Source organism: Pelodiscus sinensis, chromosome 21 (genome assembly GCF_052426305.1).
Source record: "Pelodiscus sinensis isolate ZL-2025 chromosome 21, ASM5242630v1, whole genome shotgun sequence".
NCBI classification, from domain to species: Eukaryota; Metazoa; Chordata; order Testudines; family Trionychidae; genus Pelodiscus; species Pelodiscus sinensis.
The window spans coordinates 26,678,320-26,696,372 of NC_143072.1; the positions used below are offsets into that span (position 1 = coordinate 26,678,320).

Below are 18,053 nucleotides of genomic sequence, written 5' to 3' on the forward strand. Positions count from 1 at the left end.
TTGTTTTTTTCTGGAATTTTTACTTCTCGTGTCCTGTGTTGTAGTCTAGTGATGTGTTGTACCGAGAACAGGGAAACTACTTCAGTGTTCAGGGTTGTTTTTTTTAATTTTTTATATGATAACCAAATTCAACTCCCCATAAATATGGGGAGTATGGGGTTCCTGGCTGAGCAAAATGTCTAACCTCTAGACGTTCAGTGAATCCAAAGCTCATTATTTTTTTAAATGTATTTTGACCTGTTTTCATCAAAGAGCATATTGGCCATTTGAGTATTCAGTAATGGATTTTTTCATTCTCTGCTACCATTGTGTAACAACATGACTTGCTATGTCATGCCACCTATATTCTTGCTTGCCCAGTCAAATCTTTGAGCATGCATTTGAAACGACTTGTATGTTGCGATCTTACCCTTCGTTTTAGGATATTGTGTTGTTCCATCTATCTCTGAATGCACAGCAGAGAGAACTTCCCAAAAGACTATTTATTATCCAGTGTGATCTTTATGTTAAGACCAAGATTCAAGTTAAGCCATCAGCTTATTACGTAAAAATTACCATGGAATGGAAAGAACATCATGTGAGTTTAAAAGTGAGACAGTGCTACTAATCTGAGGTTAATTTCCACCACCTGCACTCTATGGCAAATATGCAATGGAGCTATGTCCATCCAATTAACATCTAGAAAGGAGAATCCTTTCTAATTACCCAATCACGTCTCCTTTCAGCCGGGTCAGTGGCCTTAAAACATCCATTTGTTCCGTCATTTCTCGTGGGACCCAGCCTTGTAAGTTCCCACCATTCTTAAGGTTCTTTCTTTTTTTGTTTGATGTCTATAATAAGAAAATACACTGACTGCAATCTCCGCTCGTTAATTACAAAACTATGTTCTGTTCACTCCCTCTGGAGCACCTGGCATTGGCCACTGTGGGCAGACAGGACACTGGGCTAGATAGACCTTTGGTCTGACCCAGTCTGGCTGTTCTTATGTTCTTAATGTTAGCTTTATGTTGCTTATAATTGGCTTCCTTCTTTATGGCTCTCTTGCTGCCCCACCCTGCCACCCCCCAATTGTATGAGATAATCGGACTGCATGGATGCTGAGCCCTCCAGAGCCCTTTGAGAACAGTGCCATTTTAAACAGAAGTAGAAGCCCTTGGCTTGAGTACTAAGAGTTTATTTAATTTTTCTTTTAAGTGCCAAATTATTCACAATTCAGAGGGTTACTCTCATTTAGTGTTTATCTTCAACTACTGGAAATTCTTCCAGGATGCTGGCTTTCATTTTTTTCACCCATACATAAAGTTGATAATGAGTTCTTACTGGAGCTCTTCATTCGTGCCTCCTTTAACATTACATTCTCCACAGTTGTGAGCACTTGGGAACCAATATCTATGAAAACCAACCCCGGGAAAAGGCCAAAGCAGGCTAACAGAAGTATCTCTAGCCAGTCAGTTTTCCTTTTTCAGTTCATAGCACTTCTTCCCTCTGCCCTTCTTTAATAAAGGGCTCAAATGTATGGATTTAGAAATGACTTTGTTTTGGAATAGCTCACTTTGAAAGCATTTTTCAAAGGAATTGTAGATACTTCTATTCAGTTCTGAAATCTTCTGCTCTGGTCTATAGCTTCTCATTCCCAAGACTTCATCTTGTTCTTATAAGATTTCTCCTGATATTCTTTAGGAATCTAGTTTTCCACACCAAAGCTAAATAAATATTTGGAAAATCTTGTACCCGTTCTAACCATCCCTTGTTTCTGCATATTTGCTAGGTGATGCTTTTGATTATTAACATTTGTTATATTTTGGGATTTATTGCATTAAAGTATTTCCAATTGCATATTTACATTTGTGATTAAACCTCTGTGCTAGTTTTAACATTTTGGAACTGTAATGAACTTACTTTAAATATGTGTAATTAATAAATACAATATTTTGTTTTATATTCCCACATATATGGCATCAATCTTCAACATGTAGAAAATTACATTAATTAGCCTAAGCTATCTTCCCACATAAATGCTAACAATGAGTAAAGATGCACACTAAAAGAATTAAAGCCTGAGAAATTCTAAATGTCATATATCATATAAATTACAACCAATCAACCAAATTAAAAGTAGAGGTGGAAAAAAGTGTACTTAGCACTCTTAATAGTACCATCTAGTGTGTGAGAGAGAAATTGCATCCAGTTATTAAATACCATTCCTAACGTGTACCCATTTGGCAAGGTGTCTTTTCATCAGTAAGGTTTTTCCTCCCTTGATCTTCCAGAATTGTCTGGCATCCCAGGATTAATGAAGATTAAAGCTTTCGGTGCCTGTAGCGTGGTAGTTTATTTGTGACATTTGTAAAATGGCTGTGCACGGTGTGTAAGAAAAATTGTCTTTCATTGTGTAGGGTTTATATTCTCCTTGAATGTGTTCTGCTCTATTTACTCGTCATTCTGTGAACCACTTGATTTATGAATAACTTACTGCTGTTGAAAGAAAATTAAAGTAGCTGTTGCAGCTGTTTAAAAAGCAATTACATTTGATTTTATCCTGTTGTAGTACTATCCCCTATGACAAGGCATAAAACTTGGTGTATGGGTGAAAGTTGTATTTAAAAATGTGTAAGTGTTTTCGTTTTTTCCCATAAGCTGCATCTTACACCCCTAGGACTTGCCAAATAAATGCTCAATTAAAATCTCATAGCATTGAGTTAGATGCTGGGCATGCAGTGATTATGTAACAAAATATGGTAGCCATTATGTGATCTTTCACACATCCATAAAAGTGACAACCTCTTTTGGGAAATGTTCTAGGCTAGCTCAGTCTTTCAAAAACTGCTATGAATCTAACTTCTCTAGGAAGGTCACCAGCGATGGGTAAATAATTCTCCTATGATGACTGGAAACAAAGATCCTCCTAGAACCATGGATGGTTTGTGCAGAGAACTCAACTTTTAAATAGTCCTGAGCAGAGTGTAATAAGAGAATTCTCTGTTTTGAAGCACTCTCATCTCCTAATGTTGTTAGTACTGAATACAGTAAAGAGTGAGTAAGGATATTTGGTTACCAGTTAAAATTCTACTCGTAACTTTGACTTTTCTTATTGGGAGGAAACTCTCATGTCCTTCCAGTTTTCTGGCTTATTTAAAGACTATATAGCTTTCTGATTTGATGCTGGAATGTTATTGTCATACAGAGGACTTGAGAATGTTTTATTTTTTTGGAAACATTTATTTCCTTCACTTTTTTACAAAAGTTCAGGATTGGTGAAAGATACATTTTTATTTAATCTAGATGAGTGTGAACATGATAGGCCTCAACTGTAGTATTAGTCCTCGGAGTACTGGGTCCAGTTCTGGACACCGCATTTCGGGAAAGATGTGGAGAAATTGGAGAAGGTCCAGAGAAGAGCAACAAGAATGATGAACGGTCTAGAGAACATGAGCTATGCAGGAAGATTGAATGAATTGGGTTGCCAGGTGTCCAGTATTGACCTGGACAGTCAGGTATTTTCACCTCCTGTCCAGTAAAAAAAATTCAGAAAATACCAGACACCTACAATGTCCGTTATTTCCTGATTTTTTTTTCCCGGCCAGGAGGCGAAAATCCCGGGTGCTTACCAGATTCCGCAGGGGAGCTGTCTGGTCCAGCGCAGGGAGACAAGATGGCAGATGGCCGCCGGCAGCCTGTTAGAGCCAAAAGGTCTCAAAAGCATTTCTTAAAGGGGCCATGCCGGGGATTTTTAATGTAAAAATTTTTTTTGCTTAACTCTCAGGGTCCTTTCTCCCCCCCCTCCCCACCAACAACTTTGGTCTCCCCCCTTTTTTTCTCAACAGAATTTTTTCTTTGGTGTTTTTTTTGGGGGGGGGAGGTGTTCGGTATTTTTGGTTAAACCATCTGGCAACCGTATGAAAGACTTGGGTCTGTTTAGTTTGAAAAAGAGAAGACTGAGGTGGGACATGATAGTTGTTGTCAAGTATCTACAAAGGTGTTACAAGGAGGAGGGAGAAAAATTGTTCTCCTTGGCCTCTGAGGATAGAACAAGAAGCAATGGGCTTCAACTGCAGCAACGGAGGTTTAGGTTGGACATTAGGAAAAACTTCCTAACTGTCAGGGTGGGCAAACACTGGAATAAGTTCCCTAGGGAGGTTGTGGAATCCCCATCTCTGGAGATATTGAAGAGCATGTTAGATAGGCATCTATCATGGATGATCTAAATGGTGCTTGGTCCTGCCATGAGGGCAAGGGACCGGACTTGATGACCTTTTGAGGTCTCTTCCCGTTCTAGGGGTCCATGATTAATATGCTCTTATCTCACAGGAGTGTTCAAATTATTTGAATGTTGGAAGGTGCTGTACAATTGCAGAGCATTATTGGAGTCCTTAGGTTTTACAAGAAAATTAGAAATGAGAAAGATACAGGCGACCCCCGCACTTACGACCTAATTGGTTCCTGGAGAACCGTCGTAAGTTGGGCCATCGTAAGTAGAACCCTTATTGCCCATAGAGGCAATGTTATGAATGGGGGTTCCATTCCTGGTCCGCTTTGCCGCCTGGGAGTTGTAGTCTCCTGGAGCCAGCAGCATGAATGGCGCCCTGGCCGAGAGCTGTGCCGGGCAGTCGGGGGCCCTCCGTCTCCCAGAACAAGGTGGCCGTAAATGCAGGGGGTCGCAAGTCGGGCAATCGTAAATCAGGGGTTGCCTATATTTACTGGAGCTTCTTCAGGCATCAGCTGTATTACAGGCAGTCCCCGGGTTACATGGATCCGACTTACATCAGATCCCTACTTACAAACGGGGTGAGGCAACCCCGCACTAGTTGCTTCCCTCCAGCAGACCAGGGAGACGCGAAGCTAGCGCCCCCCTGCCCAGCAGACCAGGGAGATGCGGAGCGGCTTTTCTCAGCAGACACCTCAGCTTGAGAATAAAGGATGGAGGGAAGAGAGGTGTGGGAGAATAAAACTGAGCTCTGGAGAAATGTTCGGCTAGAGTTTCCCCTACAATATGTACCAGTTCCGACTTGCATACAAATTCAACTTAAGAACAAACCTACAGTCCCTATCTTGTACGTAACCCGGGGACTGCCTGTACTATGAAATGCTTTAAGGAAAACTCCAATAATTACACTTTCTAAATGTTGAATAATGACAATTTCAAGGAATGTAAAACATTTTTTTAGGAACACGTTAGTGTTTCGATATCTGTTTAGTGAAAGAGGTATTTGTCCCAATTGCAATTTTAGTACTTCCCAGTAGGAGGCCTAATTTGATAAGTCAAATTAGGACAAAGTAGGCCAAAAGATTAGAAAGCATTACCAATCAGAACACTTTGGAATTGTTGTGAGGTGACTACATATTTGTGTAACGGTTAACTGCAACATTAAAGAACATTCTATAGTATACTTTTTGATCTGGAAACTGTAATTTCTAATGACGAATAACAAAAGCAATGGAGCCTTTTGCCTTGATCACTCTATTTTATTATAAATAACGTTTGGAAATATTTCTGTGCGCTTCTTTGAGTATTGAGCATAGGTTCATGAAGTTGGACCTCGAGTCCCCTCACATCATGAGTGGTGTGGAGAGGGAGAGGGCTGATAAAGAAAAGTTATTTATTAGTTCCCATAATATAAGGACTAGAGGACACCAAATGAAATTAATGGGTAACAGGTTTAAAACTAATAAAAGAAAGTTCTTCTTCACACAGCGTGTTGTCAACCTGTGGAACTCCTTGCCAGAGGAGGCTGTGAAGGCTAGGACTATAACGGAGTTTAAAGAGAAGCTAGATAATTTCATGGAGGTTAGGTCCATAAAAGGCTATTAGCCAGGGGATAAAATGGTGTCCTTGGCCTCTGTTTGTCAGAGGCTGGAGAGAGATGGCAGGAGACAAATCGCTTGATCATTGTCTTCGGTCCACCCTCTCTGGGGCACCTGGTGCTGGTCACTGTCGGTAGACAGGATACTGGGCTAGATGGACCTTTGGTCTGACCCAGTACGGCCGCTCTTATGTTCTTATGTTCCTATGTAATGCACAGGATCTGAAACAGCTGTTGGATGCTTCTTCATAATCTTGTGTTTTTTTGCAAATGTGAAATAACATGAACCAAAACTTCTTCAAAAAATGAAACATTCCTGCAGAGTGGGAGCTCCTGTCCTGCTGCTGTAACCTGCACGGGTTACACACGGCACAGGACTGGCCTGACTGCCCCTCTGTCATTAACCCAGTCTAATGTGTGCGACCTGTGCACCGGAGCCAATGGCCAGGGTGCGGAGTGGGCCCTGCTGCTTGGAATGGGCTCACGCTGCACCCCTCCCATCTGGATGGATAAAAAGAAGCGTAACCGTAAGAATTCACAGGCCTGTTTTCGTTAACGGGAGGCCTGAAACTTCCCTTTGTCTTTCGTATCCCTCCTCCTCGACCAGTGGTCCTCCAAGGGCAGTCCACTGACCACTCGTGGTCCACGGCCGCCTCCCAGGTGGGCTGCAGCTCCACTTGAGCCTTGCGGTTGGCGCACAGCCGTGAGGCTGCAGCACCAGCTCCGACTCGGAGGGCGCGCAGGAAGAGGTGAAGATAGCAAACTCCCCTCTCCCCCCCGGCATCGCTACAGGTGGAAGAGCGCCACCCCGCCCACCTCCATGGGAAAGTCCCGCCCGCCGCTGAGCGTCCGCCCCCCCAGGCCCCACCGAGCCATCGTCGCCATGGCAATAGGGGTTGCTTCCCTCGGTTGCTTCGGTGTTGCAGGCAGCAGGTCGGGCTGTGTGGGGCCCAGCCAGGCAGGGGCGGCGGGCACCCTCCTCCTTCCCCAGCAGCAAGCTAGGCTGTGCCATGCTCGGCAGTGGTGGGAGGAGGTGGCACTGAGGCTGAGGAGCCCACACCTGCAGGACGTCATGGACCGGACCCCCGCGGGACTCTACCTCCCACAGGGCTGGACATCCCAGAGTCACCTCCGCCCCACTGCGCCCAGCCTCCCTGCCCCCTCCCCCAGGGGCACCCCACCCCCATTTCCCTGAACCCCCCTCTGAGCCACCCTGCCCCAACCCTATTCCTAGGGCCACCCTGCCCCCTATTTCCCTAAACCCCCTCTGCCCCCCAGCTTTATCTCCAGGCACTTCTGTCCCTACCCTACCCCAAGCCCCATCCAGGCCAGACACCCTACCCCCAGCCCTCTCTGACACCCTCCCTTGCTCCTGCATCCTCTCCCCAACCAGACACCCTACTCCCAGCCTGCTTCTGCACCCTACCTGCCACCCAGACCCTGTACCCTTTCCCCCTTCTGCACCCCACCTTCCTCCCAGATCCTGCACCCCATCCCTATCCCACTCACTGGAAGCCCTGTCCTGCACACCAAATCCCTCATTTTTGTCCCTACCCCAGAGCCTAAGGAGGGGTCCATAAAATCCACTAACTGTGGAACCCCAGAAAAGTAAATCTGGCCTATGGGAAGCCCTGAACCTCAGTCCTTCCTGTCCCATCCCTTCTCCCAGGGATGCCAGGGGAGTGAAGTGTCTCAGATGGGGGGAGGGGCCACATGAGTGAGGGTTGGGGGGTTTTGGAGGAGTTTTTTTGCTGCTCACTTGTGTGGTCCCCAACTGATTTTTCTGTGGGTCAGTGGCTCCCGACTCAAAAAAGGTTCCACACCCCTGCCATCAATAAAAAAAAAAAAACCTTTTGTGTTGGACAAATTCATATTTTTCTTTATTTTAAATGGTTTGATAAACTCACATGAGGAAGTTAAAACGCTTAATCTGTTTAATAATGTAAATGAAACCATTCTTCCCAGGTGCAGCACTAGTAAATTGGCTGGGGCATAATAATGGAAATGCACCATTAATTACATAATCAGCTGGGGGGCCGTGGAAAGGTTTGCATTGAGCCAGGTGGTCCACGGGCCAAAAAGTTTGAGAATCACTGTCCTAGCCTGTAAGGGTTCTGTGAGAAAGGACCAGACCCCACCCCACCCCGGTCTCTTGTCACCTCCAGTGGCTGAGATCAGGGAAGGCGGGATAGTCACCGAGGACGTATTCATGGGCCCCGCTTACAGCCCCAGCTTTCCTGTTCGATTCTGGCTAGTCATGTTGTTGAAAGGGGAATCTGCATCCTGCCTCCCCGGCTTCAGAGTGCAGACACAGGAAGGCCTCTGCTGCTTTCCCCTCTTGTGGAGGGCAGTGGCGGGAAGGAAAGAAGGGCTGCTGGCAGCATTCCCTATAAGCTGAGCGCTGGGGTGGCTGCCCAAGAGAGATGCAGGTGCTGCCCGGCTGATTGACAGCATGCTTGTCTCGCAGTGGTGCACATCCACACATGCCTTGGTGCACGTAATTTATTCTGCACATGGATGGAAACATGAGAGGCCACATTGGCTTTCACGCCTTCCGCCTGCGGCCAGGGAATGGAAGGGGTCTGTCGCCACCCTCCGTGTGTGGGTTTTTGGCCCTTCCCCCAGTAACTCCACCAGGACGAGCTTTCTAGCAGTGTCTGCAGTGCCGGGCCCTGGCCAGGCCGTTCTGCAGGAGGGGCCGCGCGCCGGGAGCAGGAGCAGGGCCGTCAAACCCCGCTGACTCAGTTCCCGGGTGAGCGGGGCCCCGCGCGGGGAGATGCAGGCGCCGCGCGGGGCGGGGCGGGGCGTGTCTCCGGCGGTGGTGCGCAGCGGCGCGCGGCACAAAAAGCGTTCCGCACGGGGGCGGGGCGCGGCCCGCTGCCTTTGTGAGGCGGCGCGGGCGAACAAAGGCGGCGCGCGGCTGCCATTGGCGGGAGGCGGCGTCCGTCAGGCCGGGCGGGGCCGGTTTCCGGCGCGGGGCCGAGCCGAGCCGAGCCGGGCGGAGGGACGATGCCGAGCGCCGAGCCCCGAGCAGCTGCCGCGGCCCCGGCGATGGGGGCTGCCCGCGCCTCTCCCAGCAGGGCCCCGGTCAGAGCCGGCGGGGGGGGCATGAGGGCCTGGGCCTTGGGGGGGAGGATGTGCGGCCTGGTGGGGGGGGCTGGGCCTGGGGTGTGTGTGGGGGGGGCTGGGCCGTGGGGGGGGGGGCGGGCCTGGGGTGGTGGGGGGGGGGCTGGGGGGGCGGGCCTGGGGGGGGGGGCCCGTGGGGGGGTGGGGGGGGGGATGGGGGGGGGGGTGCGGGCCTGGTGGGGGGGGGGGGGGCGGGCCTGGGGGGGGGCGGGCCTGGGGTGGTGGGGGGGGGGGCTGGGCCGTGGGGGGGGTGCGGGCCTGGGGTGGCCGTGGGGGGGGGGGGGCCTGGGGGGGGGGGTGCGGGCCTGGGGTGGCCGTGGGGGGGGGGGCGGTGGGGGGGGTGCGGGCCTGGGGTGGCCGTGGGGGGGGGGCTGGGCGGTGGGGGGGGTGCGGGCCTGGGGTGGCCGTGGGGGGGGGCTGGGCGGTGGGGGGGGTGCGGGCCTGGGGTGGTGGTGGGGGGGGTGCGGGCCTGGGGTGGCCGTGGGGGGGGGCTGGGCGGTGGGGGGGGTGCGGGCCGTGCACGAGAGGGGTGTGTGTCTGGAGTGTGAGCTGCGTGTGCCTCTGTGTAGGCGAGGGATGTGGGTATCTCTGGGGGGGTGTAGCGGGGCTGCAGGGTCTCCCAGCGGCCTTCCGGCAGAGCCGAGCCTGCCTCCGAGGACTCCCTAGGCCCTGCGCTTGTGGCCTTCCTTTCCTTTCCTTTTTCTCTTGCAGAAACCCCGTGATTCCTGATTATTTCCCCTTCTCTCCCGCCTCCTTTCAGACATGGCCTGTCCCTCAGGCTCTGTGAAAGCGCCTCTCTCCCTCCTTCCCCCTCTCCGAATTGAATTTGACCCTGTTAATTTTCCTTGGTAGGATTACTGTTCAACCCAGTCCTTTTTGACCTTTCCTTCCCTGGTCTGTAGAAAGCACCCTTGGCTTTTATTTTCTGGTTTGCATTCTGGTTAGCTGTGCCTGAAGCTGGCCCTGGCAGTACTTCTCTTCTGGATTGGGCTGAAGTGGGGTCTTATCTATCTGTCACTACCTTGTAGGACCAGGAAGAGTGCTTAGGAACCACCAGAAATCAGGGTAGTGCTGAGTTTGATACTTAAAATCGTTCCTAATTGGATTTTAAAGGTAAAGCTTTAAAATTAACGCTTTGTAACCGCCTGGTGCTTATACAGTAACTGAAAGAAACATACAGTCTGGCATTGTCTGGGACAAGTCCAGGGTGGTGAGGGCCATGTGGCCCGCCTACTGACTTCTTCCGGAGACCAGCCCTGGATGAGTAGCGGGAAGGGCGCAAGCCACCTGCCAGCTTCTCCTGGGGACCTTCACAGGGGGTGCTGCGCAGGCTGCCCACTGGCTTCTCTGCAGGTCTGGCCTGAGGTGGTGGGGGGGCTATGCTGCCACCAGTGGCTGGTTCTCAGGGCTGGGGCGCTTGCTGCCCCCCGTGGTCATTCATCAGTATAACTGTCCCCTCCCTTTCAGTCATGTTCCAGGCACATCCCATTGTCCTGTCACAACCAAACCCTGACCTGGCTTTAAGTTATGATAAGAGGAGGCTGCATACCAAATTTGGTGGTGCTGGCTCTTATTGTTTTGGAGGAGGAGTTCTTGTACCGACAGATGGCCGCAGAGACAGACACACAAACTCCCTCAATTAGATAGTAGGTTAGGAGCCTATGCGGATTGGAAATGCCCAATTATAAAAAGTTTACAACTAAATACGTGGAACAAGTATCTTTTATGTTGATTAGCCAAGAGCTGGTATGACTGGTGTCTAGTGCACAATGCTAAGAGATTGAACACCGTTTCTGAGGCACATTGGAAATCTTAACACAAGTGACTTGGTGTCATTTAGTAAGCAAAGCATAGATTCCAGAGGTCGTTGTAACCAGATGGCAGCCAGTAACACGGAGCTCTGTTGGAGACTGGTAGGTTCTTAGCTCAGGATTGACATGGTTTAGGTTCACAACAGACCTTTCTGCTTTAAGTTTACAGTTTTGGTGGTTAACTCACTGGTATCTTAGAATCCTAGAACTGGAAGGGACCTTGAGAGGTCATCAAGTCCAATCCCCTGCCCTCACGGCAGAACCAAGCACTGTCTAGATCCAACCTACTCTGAAATATCTCCAGCAATGAAGATTCCACAACCCCCTTCGGCAATTTATTCCAGTGCTTATCTACCCTGACAGGAAGTTTTTCCTAATGTCCAACCTAAACTTCCCTTGCTGCAATTTAAGCTTGTTGCTTCTTGTCCTATCATCAGAGGCCAAGGAGAACAATTTTTCTCCTTCCTTTTACAGACTTGAAACCTGCTATCATGTCCCCTCTTAGTCTTTTCTTTTCTAAACTAAATAAGCCCAATTCTTTCAGTCTTCCCTCCTAGCTCATGTTCTCTAGACCGTTCATCATTTTTGTTGCTCTTCTCTAGACCTTCTCCAATTTCTCCATCTTTCTTGAAATGTGGTGCCCAGAACTGGCCACAATACTCCACCTGAGGTCTAATCAGCACAGAGTAGAGCGGAAGAATGACTTCTCTTGTCTTGCTCACAAACACTCCTATTAATGCAATCTTCCCCTTACGATAGATGCTAGGACAGGAAGCTGCATTTAGGAGCTCCTTCAAATGCATTTGAACACCATATCGGGTTAGTAACTGTTGCATCATCATGTTTATTTCATTCTCTGCCAGGGAACCCGTTTCTTAATTAAAGTGCAATGTTTGGGAAGCCTATTAACTCTAACACACCAATGAGCATTGCAGCAACTATTGCAACACTGCTGTGTCTTCAAAAGCTTCTTTTTTAATTTGAGATTTGGTTGAGTAGGTGAAGTGATAGCTTAGGCTATAGACACGTAGGCATTGAATTGCAAAGGAGCCCCTGAGTCATCAACTACTGATGACTTCCTAATAAAAGTAAAGTCCTGTGTTTTGCTGCTTGGTGAGAGTGTTCAGCCTTTATGAAATTCTATGATGTAACATTAATTTATTGTCAGTTTTATTTTTTCCTTAAATATTTAATAGTGCTATGCTGTGTGTCAATGATTTCCCAAAAGAACTGTACATAGAAGATGAAACACTCAGCTGTAATCATAGGACGTCTACGCTAATCTCGATCATTTAACTTACATGCAAAATTGGAAACCATCAGCTGTTTACCTATGAGGAAACAATTATGTGAAATCATGACCTACCATAGCTGTAGAGATTAAGTGGCTGAAACACACTGCACTACTGAGACCGAAGTAGCTGGTTTAATTTTCTCTGATGGTGTTTTTGTTCTGTCCTGGAAAAACAACAAGGAGTCCTGTGGTCCCTTTTAAGACTAACAGATTTATTTGGACATAAGCTTTAGTGGGCAAAAAAGCAGTGCTTAGTAGGAGGAAAAGTGAGACTTGTCCTCTTCCTTCAGAGCGAGCCTACATCAAAGCCTTCAGAAATAGAAATTGATTCCTTTCAGAAGTTGAAGGGAAGGAATAAGATTGGTTTGGAGCAGCAGTGCCAAAGCCTTGCCTGATATGTTTGGTGTTGTGTTTTTAAGGCTGGGATGGGTTCTTGGTGCACAGAACAGGCCCGTGAATGCATTCATTCTGGGATTTGCATTAGGATAGGGGGTTTAGCTGTTCCAGGCTTGTCAGATGCTTGCTGGAACTCAATCCTGTATGTATTTAGGAAATGGGGTTGTTCCATGAGATTTACTGTAGGAGGCTTAACGTTTGAGAGCGCTGTTTGCAATGTGTCTGAAATAGAGGGTAGAGGACACAGTGGAGACTATTAGCTGTTTACTGCTCAGATAAGGAGGGGGAATAGATTGCTGGCCTGTTTCTGAACTCTGCTTAATGAATGGTTGCTAGGCAAATTGCATCTCAATCAGTTTAATCCTTAAGATGTCACTTACAGGTCTGCTCTTTGTGAGAGCCTGAACTAGACACTTCCAAACTGTCCTGGCTGGCCTTAGCTGGCAAAGCAGTCTGGAGTTGCTTGTTCAAGAGCTGGGCATATGTGTGTTGCGGAGTGATCCGCTTGTCAAGTGCCTGGTGTTGCAGGGCCATCGATTCAAGGACACATGCTAGGTTTGTATCCAGGAATAAATAAGAGACAACAGTGTTGTTAGCATCTCTCCTAAATCCATTTGGTATATAGTTTCCTTGTTTGGCATTAGGTTAAAATGAGAAAATAATTCCTTATTTTAAAATGGACTGCTTTCCTGATTGGTGAAGCGTTTATATTTTGGCTGTATTGGCGAGGGCAGTTTTTTAGGGTTAACTTTTGAAAACAGTTAAATCGAGAAACAGTATTATCTATGTCAGAGAGCAAGACAGTGCAAAATATTAACAAGTAATACATTCACAATTTAAGAATCTGCCTGTAAAATTGGGGGAGAAAGTGCATTGAACCAGATCCATGCTGTTGTGTATTACATCAAGGTCTTACGCTGGTGGTGTATAGCAAAGAAAAGTAGTTTCCCACCATGGTTAACTTTAACAGGCCTCTTAAGAATCAAATGCTACGGTGCTCTTTCAAAATAGGTTTTCCATGATAGATACTCATGTAAAGTGACACATTCTTCTTTGCAATAAGATGGAAATCTTCCATGCAAAAGGAAGTTTCTCTTTAAATTCTGCATGATAGGAGTTTGATCTATTGTAAATGCAAATTAGAGTGAGCTGCAATGGAAAATGGTTTAGGTTTATTGAACGTTAAATGTATTTTAGTAACATTTATGGCGACTGCACATTGAAATGAGATCTGACTTCGTTGCATTAATTATATTACAAGCTGCTCATGAAAAGTTAAGATAGGAATTTTAGACCTTACATGAGTTAAAGATATTACAACTGAAATTTTGAAAGTGATTTGAAATAGTTTTGACCGAAGTGATATCAGTATATTTTTTTTTTTTAAAAATCACGAGGTGTGTCTCCCCAATGGAGCATGTTCAGTCTCCGACATCAGTAGCAAAACAAAGGAGACACTTAAGTTTCACTGGAGGAAGGAAGAAGTCAAGGTTTTATGATGGCATGTGCATTGGGGCCTTGTCTGTGAAGTACAGCCCAGGAGTGTTAGCTCAGATTCTAAAGAGCAGAAAGTTTACCTAACCTGTCCTTCGGGTGGATGAAATGGACAAGCAACACAGCAGTGCTCTAAATGCCAAGTATTGGTACAATATTTTGGGAACAGGGCTGCTTCTTTGTAACTCTGCACATCTTCACCAGGAGATTGTCCTTGGCTCCATGGGGACAGGCCCCATTTCAAAGCAGCCCGGAGGAGAGTGTGCCTGATTCTGTGCTCCAGCATCCTAGAAACCAAAGTGCAGAAGTTCCCTCCATTCAACTATATTCCCATTGCTGCTTCGAGAGAATGGACTCTGAACCTCCTCTTCTCCCCTCCCTCGGGATTGTCACGATTATGTAGCCAAACACTTCACAGCCCCATTACAAAGTGTGATCAACGTGTACATCCAAATTGTAACCTGAGAATGTGGCCCTAGAATCTTGGTTCTCGGTTGTCGAAGGCACCTGTTCTTCTCGCATCTCTCATCGAAAGATCCTTCCATTCCAACTAGATCAGTTGCCAGGAGAGATTCAGAAGTGCTGGGTGAGCCTCTCTAGTCTGGAATGCTCTGGTCTGTCAACATCCAGGTCCGGCATGATTTTAGTTAGCTTGGTGTCCACTTACCATGAGTGTGGCCAAGTTTCCTGCTGTCCCATAAAGTTTGTTTACAGCCCCCAGTCCTGACTCTGTGTTCTGTGCTGTTGTTTAGCTTAAATTTACCCCAAATGACTTCTCAGAGCCCAGGAAGCAGTGGCAGTGCTGGTAATGCTGCTGAACAATAGCGACTTCCTAGGCTATGTCTACACTGGCGGCTTCTTGCACGAGAAATATGCTAATGAGGTTAAGCGTGGAATATCGCCAAGCCTCATTTGCATACCTGAGCTGCTGTTTTTGCAGAAGAGGCTGTTACTCCAGAAGGAGCTGTCTACACTGCCCCTTCTTGTGCAAGAAAAACCCGCTTGCTCAATGCCGTTATTCCTGAAAAAAGTCAGTGTAGCAGCGTTGCGCAAGAGGGTTTTTCTTGCGCAAGAAGGGGCAGTGTAGACAGCTCCTGGCGCAAGAGCCTCTTCTGCAAAATGGCAGCTCATTAGGTATGCAAATTAGGTTTGGCGATATTCCACGCTTAGCCTCATTTGCATATTTCTTGCATGAGAAGCAGAGTGTAGACATAGCCCTATGGTTTGGCAAATTCTCTGGTTTGGAACCAGTCAGGTAGGAGCTTTGGCGACAGGTCATCCTTGTGCAGATTTTGTAAGGATTCAGTTATAAGATTCCTGTCCAAAAATTTTGATTCTGGTGGCCTCTACATTTCCTTTAAAGCAAACACATGAGCCTCTCGATCTTCCATGTTAGGGTTGGTCGGATACCTGGAATGCGAAGAGAACAGTTGGTTATTTCCTTGGCAGTAGGCAGTCTTTTAAAGTCCTTAGTTTTATTATGGTGCATAATTAGAGAAAAGATCCAGGACTCTTGAATCCAGAGGCCCTGTAAACAGATTAGTTTTTGGATACAGATGGTCTGTGCTCACTGAAATTCTTGTATGAGAAGAACTTTTAAAGCTCTTTCTACAGGAGGCGTGGATATCTGCTACTTTAGCAGCTATCTGTTGTGTGCCATCTGTTGAGATCCCTCCAGGTGATTCGCACCTTTCCAAAGCCTCACTCTGTGTTCATCACAAAACCAAATGAACACATGAGAAAATGTTTCTCTTTTCAACTAATAGGACCCAGCCCTTTCCTTACTTTGTCACTACTGGCTAGCATCTCAGAGGGATCTGAGCGAGCAATATCACCACATAAGAATGGCCATACTGTGTCAGACCAGTGTCCAGTCTGCCGACAGTGGCCAATGCCAGATGCCCCAGAGGGAGTGAACAGAACAGGGAGTCACCAAATTATCCTTCTCCTGTCGCCCATTTCCAGCCTCTAACAAACAGAAGCTAGGGACACCATCCCTAGCCATCCTGGCTAATAGCCACTGATGGACCTAACCTTTATGAATTCATCTAGTTCTTTTTTGAATCCTGTTAAAGCCCTGGTTTTCACAACATCCTCTGGCAAGGAGTTCCACAGATGGACTGTGCATTCCCCTTCGCAAGTTGACTGTATACTGCATGAACAAAAGTTTCCTTGTTTGTTTTAAATCTGCCACCTATTAATTTCATTTGGTGAACCCCCAGTTCTTACGGGAACAAGTAAATAACTTTTCCTTATTCGATTTTTCCACACCTGTCTTGATTTTATAGATTTCTATCTTATCTCCCCCCCTTAGTCTCCTCTATTCTAAGATGAAAAATCCCAGTCTCTTTAATTTCTGTTCATATGAGACCTGTTCTAAACCTCTCATCGTTTTTCTTGCCCTCTTTTGAAACTTTTCCACTACCTGTGTCTTTTTTCGAAATGAGGCGACCACATCTGTACACAGTATTCAAGATCTTGGCGTCCCATGGCTTTATACAGAGGCAATAAGATATTTTCTGTCTTATTCTCTGTCCCTTTTAAAATGATCCCTAACATTCAATTTGCTTTCTTGACTGCCGCTGCACATTGCGTGGATGTTTTCAGAGAACTATCCACAATGACTCCAAGATCTCTCTCGAGTACTTATAGCTAAATTAGTCTCCATCATATTGTATGTAGAGCTGGGATTATTTTTTCTAATTTTTCCTTTACATTTATCACCATTCTCAGGGCTCGACAAACAATGTAATCTACTTGCCACGGGCGAGTAGATTACACCCCGAAAGAGCTGGCGCAGAGTGATCTGCGCATGTGCAGAATGATCTATGCATGCGCAGAGCGCAGAAGGCGAGCAGAGCTCGCTGCCACTCGGAGAGCCCTGACCATTATATTTCATCTGCCATTTTGTTGCCCAGTCACCTAGTTTGGTGAGATCCTTTTGAAGCTCTTCACAGGCTGCTTTGGACTTAACGATCTTGAGCAGTTTAGTATCATCTGCAGATTTGCCACCTCCCTGTCTACACCTTTCTCCAGCTCACTTATAAATAGGTTGAATGGGGTTGGTCCCAGTACCCCCACTGGTCTATGGAAGTACATTCCTGTGTTTTGAGTTTGTTACCTCTGCAGATCCCCATCTCCCCCCCCCCCCCCCCCCCCCCCCCCGGTTGGAATTTCAAAGGTGCACCCTTGGCTGTAAAAAGCCGAAGAAACACTTTTCCCCCTCTGACTCCATCCTTTGTCTCTTGTCTTTCACCTAGATTGGAGTATTCTGGGATAGGCACGGTCCTATTGCTCTTGGTCATAGAGCACCTACGCAATGGGGCCGTGTCCATGGCTGGGGCTGCCACGTGCTGCGGTAAGACAGATAACGCTCCTCTGTTGGCTCTGAAATGGGGTTTGTTGGCAGCTCGTGCACTGTCAGAGGGGACCAATAGGGACAACACGCTGAAGAAAATCAGTTCCTTTCCTGCCTTAGTTTCCCTTCACTCCCCTGAAAATAGTTTATCCCACACTATCTGGGCTGCCTTGATTTGTTTAGTCTGTATCTGCAGGATTCCGTTCAGACTGGTATGCAGGAGGGGTAGACTTTCCGAACAGCTCTGATTAGTAATTTTGATCTGCTCTGGGAGTCGTCAGCTCAGCAACTTGTCTTGCTCCATGGAGATACTGCACCTTGCTCCTTCTTTCCTCAGCAAATGTAATCTGCTGGCTTTTCTCTGTGTCACGAGACATGGTAAGGAGCCCGTGTCATGAGACATGGTAAGGAGCCCATGTCTCGTGTCTCTCCAGGAGTGAGAACCAGATGTTATGTTCTTAATGCAAGTACTTAGCCTTGAAATTCAAGTCAGCAGTTTACATTCCTTATTCGAACTTCTGTGCTGGACGTCACTTCTGGTGAGACAACAGTAGATTTCAGACTTTAACTTGCCTGTTGAAGGTTGGCCTCGCACACCCATAGTTAACAGTATCCTAGCCTTTGCTCAATGCCGAGCCTTTTCTCTTAAAGGAAAGTTTTTCGCATTTATCAAATGCAGAAAGCAGCATTAGATTTATGAGAACAGCCTTCAGTAGTATCTGTGTACTTTATTTTTGCCTGCTTTGTAAGCAGTCAACAGGTGCCCAAACTGC

The 18,053-nt window shown here is 47.0% G+C and overlaps 1 protein-coding gene across 2 annotated transcripts in view; it reads left to right on the plus strand.

Moving 5' to 3' along the window:
- Positions 1 to 8,707: 8,707 nt before the first annotated feature.
- The window catches only part of FAM222B (family with sequence similarity 222 member B), a 42,306-nt gene continuing 32,960 nt past the window's right edge, over positions 8,708 to 18,053 (plus strand). Inside the window, exons 1-2 of one of the 2 annotated variants that reach the window (XM_075904517.2) lie at positions 8,708 to 8,888; positions 11,498 to 11,557. The gene's annotated coding sequence lies outside the window, so the exon portion shown is untranslated. The remainder of the gene's footprint in view (positions 8,889 to 11,497; positions 11,558 to 18,053) is intronic. The other variant, XM_075904516.2, reaches the window with a different exon arrangement.